The 12,309-nt window shown below is 37.3% G+C and overlaps 1 protein-coding gene across 4 annotated transcripts in view; it reads left to right on the top strand.

The window, feature by feature from the left end:
* drp2 (dystrophin related protein 2) overlaps positions 1–12,309 on the top strand; it is a 146,780-nt gene that overhangs the window by 63,232 nt on the left and 71,239 nt on the right. The window lies entirely within an intron of this gene.

Genomic DNA, 12,309 nt, shown 5'->3' with positions numbered 1-12,309 from the left:
ATAGTCAATCCCCTTTGTTTACCAAAAATTTAAGTTCATTTCCAATAATTAAAAGATAAATTAAATTAATGTCTTATGTGTATAATGTGCATCTCAGAAAATGCTTTATTTTAAACCCCAACTGAATGGCACTTAAATGCACTTAATTCATCTGTCAACTTTCTTGTCATTGTTCACAGTACAAGTACAGACAGTGAAACAATGGGTAATAATTAAATGTTTATTTTTATGTATGCATTGCATTCAATGCATTTAAAAAATAAAAATAAAAAATTCTAAAAAAGGAAACTTAGTTGTTCATTTTAAGAGGCCTGTGACGGTCACGGAGGGACCGCACGTTCAACATGGATGTTAATACGCACAAACACACACCGAGACTGTTTGGTGATACAAGAATTTATTGTAATTATTGACCAGAGAGTGAATAAAATACCTGTAACCCTCAGGCCACACTCTCCACTGCAGAAACAAACACAGACTACCTTCCATTACAAAGACATTCACATTTATAATAATTATCACATGTGGAGGGACAAACTCAGAGAAAACACTTTACTCATGTTCCCTTTAATATACAGAGTCTGAAAGAAACATATTGGCATGATGTTCTACTTAATAAATCTACTTTGATGTTATTAATTCATTCACATTAAACAGGAAATAACAGCAACAACTTGGCCACGTTGCCCCTGAAACGTACTCGGTTACTTACGTAACCTCGGTTCTCTCTAGAAGAGGGAACGAGTACTGCGTCTTAGCTAAGACGCTACGGGAAAAGTCTCTTTTCACGAAATACTGAAGCAAAAAATTATCCTTAATTTTGAATTTTTGTAAAGCGCATTTGCAGCAGTACACAGCCATAGGCGAGACGGCTCGCTCGCTCATTGGCTGCTTCTGCAGCAAGTGCACAGCCTATCGAGCACAGGCTGATGCAATATCAGACCAATTAGGACGCTTCGCGCCCATCACGCCACTTCCCGCCGAAACGGGTGTGGCCCAACCCTATAAAAGGAGCTCGAAAAGGCTGACTCACCTGATTTCATCGCCGAAGCGAACCAGAGTGAATCGTACGCACGGCAGAGAACGCAGTACTCGTTCCCTCTTCTAGAGAGAACCGAGGTTACGTAAGTAACCGAGTACGTTCTCTTACGAGAGTTCTCTCGTACTGCGTCTTAGCTAAGACGCTACGGGAACCCCATGTAAAACGCCGTGCGCGCAGGGATCACACACCAATAAACCTGAAGCAACGCCCAGGATTTACAGTGCACAGTCACCCGAGGGACTCACAGAGAGCCCAGGACAGGAGAGGGGGGGAAAGCCTTCCGTCCCATATCTAGCGGCACCCATAGATGCGGCAATACAACCATCACACAGTCGAGGCAAGGCCTGACCAATGTTGCAATCTGGGTCTTACACAATACTGCCCATATAACAGTCAGTAGCGCATAACGCTCACGAACTCAGAATTCCCATCAGGGCCCTGATTCAGCTACACCGACAGCAGCCTTGCTTGCAAGGCGGGAACCTCCAGGTTAAAAAACCTGATAAATGTAGACGGCGAGGCCCAACCTGCCGCCATACATATATCCTGCAAGGAGACCCCAGTAGACCACGCCCACGACGAGGCGACGCCTCTTGTGGCGTGTGCTCTGACGCCCAGCGGGCACTGAAGGCCCTTGGAAGCGTAAGCTAACGCTATGGCGTCGACTATCCATCTGGATAGAGTCTGTCTCGAAACAGCCATTCCCTTGGAACGTCCACTGAACGAGATAAACAGCTGCTCAGTCTGTCGAAAAACAGCAGAGCGAGACACATAAGCTCTTAAAACCCTAACAGGGCAAAGAAGACTCGAGTCTCCATCCTCTCCTGACACCGACAGGGCAGACAGGGCAATAACCTGGGCCCGAAACGGCGTACGAGACGCAGTACGAGAGAACTCTCGTAAGAGAACCCCCACGCTCAATTAATACATGGTAGATTCCCACCCTAACCGGAACCAATAATTCCTGCCATTGTTTCTTACCAGGACTCAAAAAATCACGGGACAAACACGGGAACAATACACACAGTTTGTAGGTATTTTATTCACTCTCTGATCAATAATTACAATAAACTCTTGTATCACCAAACAGTCTCTGTGTGTGTTTGTGCGTATTAACATCCACGTTGAACGTGCGGTCCCTCCGTGACCGTCACAAGACCCAGGAGTCTTATTTTCTCTTGCATAATTAATATTGCACTTTAATTAAGCAAAAACACATTTTATCCTATTACTTGATTAATCGATGGAATTTTTGGTAGAATGCTCGATTACTAAAATATTCGATAGCTACAGCCCTAATGCACAGTATGTGTGTATAGGTATTTCACTTTTGAATGATTTGTTTATTTTGTTCCGTACAACCCTGGTGTACATTTAGCTTGGGTGTGTAACTAGATCTGAGAGCAATGGCACTTTTTTTTTTTTTACTTCAGAATTAAACTCATCGTTCAATGTGTTATGTGTTTATTCCTGTGAAGATGTTAACAGAAGAATGACAGGCTTCATCCATCCAATCTGAACATGTACCTCACTAACAGAGTATTTACATATGTTTTATGTTTGTCTATAACATCATTTTCTTGAATCTAGCCTAACATTTCACTTAAGAACATTGTTTGTTCTCATTCCGTTCGCACAGCCCCTCTTGTAGGCAGTCTTCCTCATTTAATTAACTCATGAAAGAGCTGTCTTACAATGCCATTTTGCGATGCAAAATATCATTACCTTATCATGAGTCTCCAATGTCATTGCAATCTACCATGAAAAATAACACAGCCTTCAGTCTCTCTGAAATGATGCTATTGTTCATTTTACAGGCATGCAAAGTAATAAAAGTTGTATTTTTTTATTTTTATTAGATCCTCACAGTAAGGGATGTGACTCGCTGTGGTAAAATGTCATGCGAACTGCACTCTCTCATTTGTTTCTGCCCACGCTGTGTATCCAAAAGGCCACCATTCCTTAGAATAAGTTTACACGGCCCTCATCAGCACCCACCTTCTCTGGACTCATAACTGTTGCCAGAAACAGTATATGTATGGAAGCATATGGGTAGCAATATTCAATTTGAGATGTAATATGCAAAATGACAATGCAATATGTAAAATGACAATGCATTTCTGTATTTACATTTACATTTTCCAATACATTTGTGCAACATTTGGTGCAAAATGAAAATGAAATTACATAATTTTAATTTGCCATTTAATACACCAGTTTTAATATGTAAAATGAATACTAATTTTAACGCTTTATAAGTTGCAAAATTAAAATGAAAATGTATTACAGAAATGATTAGATATGTATAACATGTTCAAGCAAAAACTGACAAAATTATCATTTAAATGCTATTTTTCTTAAATGCATTAACACACACATTCAAGACACTTACGATTGCATTTTCATTCAATGAGAGAACATGTACAAGACAGTTGGTCCGTGTACGTTTTGATCTTTCGGTTTATGGCTTCAATATTTCATTCGCACTTGTGGGCGGAGCTGAAACGCTGCTTTCATCTGATTGGTCGAATCGCTCCACCTTCAGCTCGGTCTTTTCATTCTTTCAGGCAGAATAAGAGTCAGTGCGAGTGAAGCACTGTAATGTCTCCTTGGATAACAGTGAAGTGGAAATAAATATAGTTAAATTTATGAAATAAAATTGAATAGGATTTTTTGGGAAGGTAAGTCTGGCCAGTTATACAGCAATACGAGTCAGACGTGTCTGAAAATCTGAGCTGAATTTGGTGAAACATTAAAGTTCTAGTCTGTGAAAAAGTGTGTTTATGCACCTGCTTCCTTTTGATGGTGAAAAGTACAGATGGCCTATAAGTGAAATGCTCCTCTTTTCTTGATGGTAAAGCCAGTTTAAAACTTTAAAATCCTGTAAAAAAATCTACTTCGCATCAAATTTATGAACATAATGTATTATGAACCAAAATGCAATACCAACTTCAAATAAGCTGCAGCTCGCTGGAGGGGTCACGCTACATAATCATTTCTAAAACTTTGGTACATGTCAAGCCCTTTCTCGTGTTGCTTGCTGCTCTTCTCACCATTAAATATCCAGCACGATGGCATGCAAGTGTTTAAATCCACGTACTTTGCTTTTGTTTAGTCTATTTGTTTAGTCTATTCGCTTGTTAAGTCTGACGTCACGTAGCAGCGCTTCCGTGTCCAAACGCTCTATCAGTTACCACGATAAAACAACAAAAGGTGCTAATATAAACTCACAATGTAAAAAAAATATCAAAAAATTATTTGTCTTTGGGACGCTGTGAGCACGGAGACTGTAGTGTATATCGTAATTTTGAAAGCATTTAACTTAAATTATCAATATGAATAAACAGCTCATAAACGGCTGCTGAGGTCATATTCTCAAGCGAAGCGAGTTGAGGCCTGGACCCGGAAACTTCTTACGTCATCACTTAACAACCGAATACTTTCACCACCATTAAAAGGCAGCAGGTGCATAAATACACTTTTGTTTACTCCATGTAGTTCTAAGAGCTGGGGTGTACATTGTGATTTTCTGAAATACATTAAGGTAAGTGCGCAAAGGTCTCTCTCACACACACTCTCTCTCTCTTTCTCACACACACACACACATACACACTCAATATAATATGCTGTTATACTCCATATAGCTTCATATACAAGTCAGAAACTAAGCTTTTTTTGCACAGGCCTATCTAAATGGTTAATGGTCCCACCTAGTGATCAACTGTAAAAATAACAAATTTTACCTCTTCCCAACAGGGAAAACCACCAACAATCAAGAATTTCACACACACAAACACTATAATTTGCTGTTATACTCCATATAACTCCATATACAAGCCAGAAACTAAGCCTTTTTTTGCACAGGCCTATCTAAAGGGTTAATGGTCCCACATAGTGATCAACTGTAAAATTAACACATTTTACCTCTTCCCAAAAGGGAAAACCACAAACAATCAAGAATGCATGATTACATGGTGTCATGGCTTTGCAATCAAAAAATGTCGTTATAATGGAAGTCAATGGAGCAAAAACAGCCACCAACAACTAATTAAATAATAAAATTAAATCTAATGTTGCACAAAAACTAAAAATGCATCAAAGCCAATGTTGCTACTAAACTTTGACATGCCTAAGACTGTTATAAAAAGTAAAAAAAAAATCCAGCCACAATTACTTTTATATTGAAAATAAGTCATTTTGTTTGTTTGTTTTCCCCAAATCAGTGACATCATTTATGAACTTGGCAATTAAAGAGTTAAAATCTTGGATTTTTTTAAAACATTTGGTAGTTTTGATCAGGACTGAGGTTGATTAACAGATTTATGCAAAAAAAAATTGAAAAAAAAAATATGAATCTGAATCATTTTTACAGCAGTTTAATTGAGTGGATGTTTTCATCCCGAACAACTCGAAAGGGTAGTGAATTTGAAAAATCCACAAGGGTTAAAACTGGTGTATGAAATGGCAAATGAAAATTATGTAATTTAATTTTCATTTTCATTTTGCACCAAACGTTGCACAAATGTATTGGAAAATGTAAATGTAAATACAGAAATGCATTGTCATTTTACATATTGCATTGTCATTTTGCATATTACATCCCAAATTGAATATTGCTACCCATATGCTTCCATATATATGGACACTTTGTTTTATGGCTTTATGACCCCAACATGCCTATTTATGAATACAGACTACTGTTAAAAAGATATCAAAATCTTTTTTACACCAAATCAGCATATCACAATGATTTATGAAGGATAATGTGACATTGTAGACTAGAGTAATGGCTGCTGAAAATACAGATTTGCCATCACAATAAATGACATTTTAGATTATATTAAAATAGAAAACAGTAAAAAAAAGAAAAGGAAAAAAAAGTGAAATTTCACAATATTATTAAATTCTTTGATAAAAACAAAAATAAAGCCTTGGTAAGCACAAGATAATTTTCATTTTTATAAAAAATGATTAATATCCCACAAGTTTTAAAAAGTAGAGTTATTTAACCTCCAAAGCATGAAATTTATTCAGCACCATTTATTTATTTTTTCCAATGTAATATAATTTTGAATGACAATGTTAATTATTTTATTTTTCACAAGCGCTCTTAAACCAGTTACAGAAAATTCCTAGACTTATGGAACCACCTCCTGGTTATTTAAAGCACACATTCATGTACATATTTTTTGATGTAACACATATGATACTGAATGACCCAGCTGCATGTATAAGGAAACTGACCTTTTTTGAAACCATGTGGGCGTTCGCTGAGAACATATACATATGCTACATAGAATCAAAGCAACAGATGCAAAAGACTGAAACGCAGTTTAAATGTGGCCTCTGTTGACCTCTGAAGCTGAGTACTTAATCTTTCATTTCCTTGGGCCCAGAATTCATAGCTCATTTAAAAAGCAAAGAAAACATTTTCATGGTGCTGGGAAAAATCTCTTGCTCATTAGTGATATCTTACTAATGCTTGAGGAATAGACACGGAGTTTGGTTCTAAAGAGACATTTGCTCAAATATAAGCATGTGTTGCAGCATTTACTTCTTTGTGTTTTATTTCTCTTCTGCTCTCACTTTGAAAAACCAGCAAAAATTCAGAAATGAGTTGTACTTTCAGAGCAGACAGTGAGACCAGACCCCCTCCTGTGCGAGTGCTCCATGTTCTTGGCACAGGCCAATTTCGCCTGTGAAATACAAGCTTCAGACCTGCTTTATTCAGTGCTCTCTTAAGCAAAATGAGGCTGAGGACCTGAACCCGGCTGCTGTTAAGTGATTGTTCAGTTTTGAGAATGGCAACGAAACTGGTTTGATACATCAACCCCCTATTGAGTCCAGGCAAGGCCTCGTCCGCTCCGTGGCTCTCTATTTCCATGGTTTGTGACTCAAGTGATTGGCACTTTCCAATGCTTTCATGGTAGAGGTGAGAAAGATGCTGCTGGCTCTCTCTGTCTCGCTTTTTATTGCAGTCTCTCTCTCATTCACAAACACACACAGTTCTGCCTGCTGCTCTGTTTGTCTCATTTATGTAAAGATCTTAATCAGATTTTTGGTTGATTTGGCTTTGCTTGCAAATTGAATGAGGAGTCATTGGAAAACTGCTCATATGATAATATCGATGTTAAACAAAGTCAGATGATGCTTTTTATTGATCTTCATTATGTTTTTGAATCTAAAACCCTTTATTTTTAGTCTTTTAATGCTGTTTGGGTCTACGAGGACCTTGAATACAAGGTAATGTCTGCGTTCGCAAATGGATCTTGTCATATCTGATCACAATTGATTTTCCTCTTACTCCAACTGAGTCAAAATTATTTAGGAAGCATTTCAGCTTGGCTAGAACCTCCGTTACGACTGAAGTTTGGGTGGGTGGACTATAGAATAATAAATAAAATAAAATCTGGGGGGTTTAAAAATGTATGGCTGGCTTTTTATTTAACAACAAGCTGTCAACCTGACTCCTGTCTCATAGAATTTCAGTGACTAATTCTGCAAACAGGAAGTGACACGGCTGGCAGGGCAGCCCACATGGACGAGCAGGAGAGGGTGAGATGTCACAGAGAAGGCTGTCAAAATCCTTTTCTCTCACTTTTAATGAGATTCCCAGATTTCAAATGAGCCGTATTCCGATCTGCCTCAGCTCTCCTTATTATTTGTGGCGGCAGCCGTGACTTTGGAGTGTGTGTGTTTAGGTGCTGGACACCCGTATGTGTGAATACATATATCTAACAACAATCTGGATCTATGGATGTAGGCTGCTTAATCACAACATTCATTGTTGCTGTGTCACATACTTAACTTCACCCATCAATGAGACAAATCATTTAGCATCAATTCAAACGCTCATCAATAAAGCCTTGATGAGTTTTTGCTTTACAGATCAGTGGTCCTTAAGAATATCTTTGAAGTGGTGTATTAATCAGATTTTTCCATACATAGAGGCTGAGGAGGATCGCGTTTAGTGTCTATGTATGAATCTTTGTTAATTAGGTTTAAACAGCACACGCATATTTGCTTAGATGAAATTAAATGAGAGAGAAACGTGGGCTGATATGAGAGGATGTTCATACAAACACAATCTGTGTGAAGCCGCTTCGTTGTCGCCTAGAAACAAGACAATTCAGTCAGATGTGCTCTCTTAAGCTCAGAGTTTAAAGGTAACTTTCCATCAAAAGATCATGCAGTGTATCTGTGGAACTTGATGTAAAAGTGAAATAAAAAAATTTAAATGGAGTGTGACTGTTCAGATCTTAATGCTGTTTCTAATATTTTTTCTTAAATCCAAATGAATTCTAAGAAATTCTAAGAGAATACTACATCTAATAAGAAAATTATGTAATTTATCATTATCAACTCTTGTTCTAAAACCACATGATGACTTTCTTCCACAAAGCTTTTTTTTTTTTTGTGAAGAATATCAATTTTGAAAGCTTGCCAGCCCCAGTGGCCAGGAATATTTTAATATTCAAAAATTCACCTTTTGTGTTACGCAGAACAAAGAAAATCATACGCGTTTTCTAAAGATGAGGGTAAATGAAAGAATTTTCACTTTTGGTTTAATTATTGCTGCTAGTTATTATTCACAAAAATCTTCCCATCTGCAGCTGCTGTCAAATCTCATTGGGTCATTCTCCTGAAACCAAAACTCCATGGCAGTAATGATTAAAAATATGAAACATTTAAATTTAGTGATAAAAAAAATACCATCATAAAAATATTATTTTATATTTTATTGCATATTTTGCTAAAGTGCTCATTTCTTCAATGCTTTCAATACTGTCTGCATGTGTGTTATGTTGTAATTTAAACATATTAGAAACTAAATATTCTGAATGGTTTTCAAATGGTTTTAGTGAATATTCATGTGTAATAATAATGAAAAAAAAGTGGTAGAGTTAGGTCTAAGACTCTCATCGCTGGTGGGACCCAAGTCATTGGTTTTCAAGCGTCTTGTCTCAATATGTGCAAATCCAAAGATACATGAGAGCTTCTGTGAAGGGGAACATTTCCAGAGACTGAGTGATTGTATATGTAAATAAATTTAATATAAACTGAATTTTCCTATTCTAAGGTTTTATTCCCTGAATTTAGCTGGAAGTCTGAGCCAGCCCCCATATAACCTTTTACGAATTCATTAAACCCATGACAGAAGATGTTAGAGTGTCACAGGGGAACCAATCTTTGCCAATGCCAATTCTTGTAACAGTGTATGTGTAATTCAGCAGATTAATCACACTTACCTCCACTCACACTCAATATCTTTACCGCTCAGTAAACCGTTCTCAATTTCCCAATGTGAGTTTACAGCCGGAGTGGACAAAGAGCTACATGAACTGTCTTGATTGAAGTCTTAAATGAGTTCCCTCTAATTGCCCCTTAGTTTTGCTCTCAGGCGGTCGTACATGAAGCAGAGACCTAGTTCTCTTGATATGAGCCGCAATGTTTGCGTTGTCATCTGTTTTACACAGCACAGACTAATCTCATCAGAATCCTACATATGTTACCACCCCTCCTTAACCTTATTAAAGGCCTCTAGAGCTCAGCTCTCTGCAGGGTGACAGACAGCCACTGTTCATTAGGCAGATGTGGAACTGATCTGAAGACAGTTTGAGAATCAGAGGACTTTGCATTCATGGCAGTTGTATTCAGGGATCCACTGTCAAATAACTCAAATGTAGTACTGAATGTCAATTAATTTTGAGCCTGTGCTCTCAATATCATAGAAGCACAGTTTCCGTGTGAACATCATAATAATGGGCTTCAAAATATTCAAGAAAAATGTCTCATGGTCAGTGTTGACAACAGTTAAAACATCCAGTTTAGCAGTTGAAAACTTTGTGGAATTCTTTATTTATTTTTTTATTGATGAAGAAGTTCAAAAGAAAAGCATTTATTGGAAATAAAGATCTTTAACATTATAAATGCCTTTACAGTCACTTTTGATCAGTTTATTGCGTCTTCACTTACTAAAAGTTATTATTAAAAGAAAAAATGGTATTGTAATAGCATTTATGACAGATGATTTGACACTGATGATTGTTAGTTTAATTTTATATTCTAATATATCACTGTTTTATTGCTGTTGTGCTGAACTATTGATCAAATAAATACATGCAGCCTTTGTGAGTACACACACACACACACACACATACACACACACACACTCACATATGGAATGGAAAGGCCATCAAACAGTCAAAGCGAGCAATATCTGTCAGGTAAACAGATATGTTTACATGCTCAGATTTGATGCAGAAATGCCGGAATAAATTCAATCTGACTGCAATGTTTATGTGTACCATATACCGTGCGAATATTATATGTGCTCATGTCTTCCAAACAAAAGTTCTGTGCATGCAAAGAACATTAGCATAGCAACAAGAAGCTGTCAGCACTCCTGTCAGAGACATGGCTCTATAGTCTGTAATTGGCTTGCTTTCTTCAAGACACATGTAAAAATATGTCAAAACAGCAGTTTTTTCTTATTTTTCCATCCATCCAGTTTCTCAACAGTCTTTTTAATTTATAAATGTTAAGACATAATCTCCTCCTCATTATTTCTTCACAACCTCCATCATGTTTATAATTGTGATGCAAATATCATCAAAAGACACTGCACTGAGACTGCCAGACTATAAAAATGGCCAGTTATTCTATTTTTAATGTATTATTCTGATCCAGTGTGCACTCCGAGTCAGATTACGCATACAGTTTCAGTGACGTGATCACTGACCGGATTGTGTCGATTTCTTTATAGTCAGTCACAAATTTTCACGCCTTCATAACACATTAGCTTCAGTCTGTTGGCTATGTTGTGTTTCTTTAATATGCTTGTCAAATGCCTGCCCGTGTTATTCACCCTTCCCTTTTTGTTTGGTATATTACAAAGTGCAAAGTTGGATTGTTTCAATACATCCCAATGATAACTGGCTGTCTGCCGTCAAGTGCGTTTTGTCACTCCACTAAACTGCCAGAGTTCTACAACAAACTAGCCTTATATTTTTGTATTCAAATTTATTCTCAGTGCACTCACACAAGCAAATAAGCCTAACCTTCCAAACACATTGAAGCACAGCTCAAATTGAGAAAACATGCTTGAAACATAATGACGATGTCGACATTACATTAGGTTCCTACTTTGGCTTTCTGAGCATTTCCCCGAAGGCTTCTCGGAGAGAGTAAGGGTTATGAAATGTGGTTTACTGGAGAGGCTATCCAGCTTGGAGAATCTAAGTTTTGACTCAGAAGATTGTGTTTGCTGTAAAGTCCTCCTGACCAAAGCCTTCACCTTCTTTCCCAATCCAGCAAACTGTCTCCTGCATGGGGCACGGCTACAGGTTCCATTCAGTCTGTGGCATGGATAAGTAGTCTGCTGGGGTTTGACTGCCAGACCTTCAGCACTTAAGTCTGCTCGTACACATGTATGAATAAAACATTTGCTTATCAATTGTTCATCTGATGCACAGGGACGAGAGTGGCACTACTAAAGTGCCGGAATAATGGCCTGTCATCTCGCTGAGCCAACCATAGCCAGGGATAATGACTGCTAATGTTAATGGAGGTCTAATTTCCAACGCTGCTCTTCGGGGTGGAAAACAAGGGCACTGCCTCCATAAATAAGTGTGCATGTGGCATGTTTTTGTACGGAAAATTACTGTTTGTCATTGAGGGGATAATAGCTTGTCTGGGGTAGGCCAAACTGATTTTGTGCCTCGTTAAACGTAACCAAAGTTGCACCGCAACCTAAGATTCTGCCTTCGTTGGCTGATTTTGGCTACTAGGCTTTGTGTCACAAAAAGGTCAAGTTTAGCTGTCAGTGTGTCACCATTCACAGTTCTCATTCATTACAAATTAGCTGTGTATGTATATATTATTGTAGAAAATAGTTGTGATGCTTAATATTTTGTGGTAACAGAGACTTATTTATTTATTCTTTGTTCTTATTAATTTGAAATATTAAAGCCATTTATAACGTTGCAAAAATATATTCAAAGAATGCAAGTGATCTCTGAAGTAAAAAAAAAGGTGTATATTGCTATTCTTTCAATATGTTATAGTAAGGCTGTGAATCAATAAAATTTGTCATTAATTTCACAGTTTTCCATGACTAATCATGAACCATGAATATTAAAATATAAGATTATAAATGTATTTAAACCTTACATCACCAATTGAATGTAGAGTCAACATAAAATAAGTATATTTGAAATTATATTTGATGGCATGTTTCACCAGATAAGGTCAGTAACACCAATATA

Source organism: Carassius carassius, chromosome 29 (genome assembly GCF_963082965.1).
Source record: "Carassius carassius chromosome 29, fCarCar2.1, whole genome shotgun sequence".
Classification (NCBI taxonomy): domain Eukaryota; kingdom Metazoa; phylum Chordata; class Actinopteri; order Cypriniformes; family Cyprinidae; genus Carassius; species Carassius carassius.
This window is presented reverse-complemented; position numbering and strand designations above follow the sequence as displayed.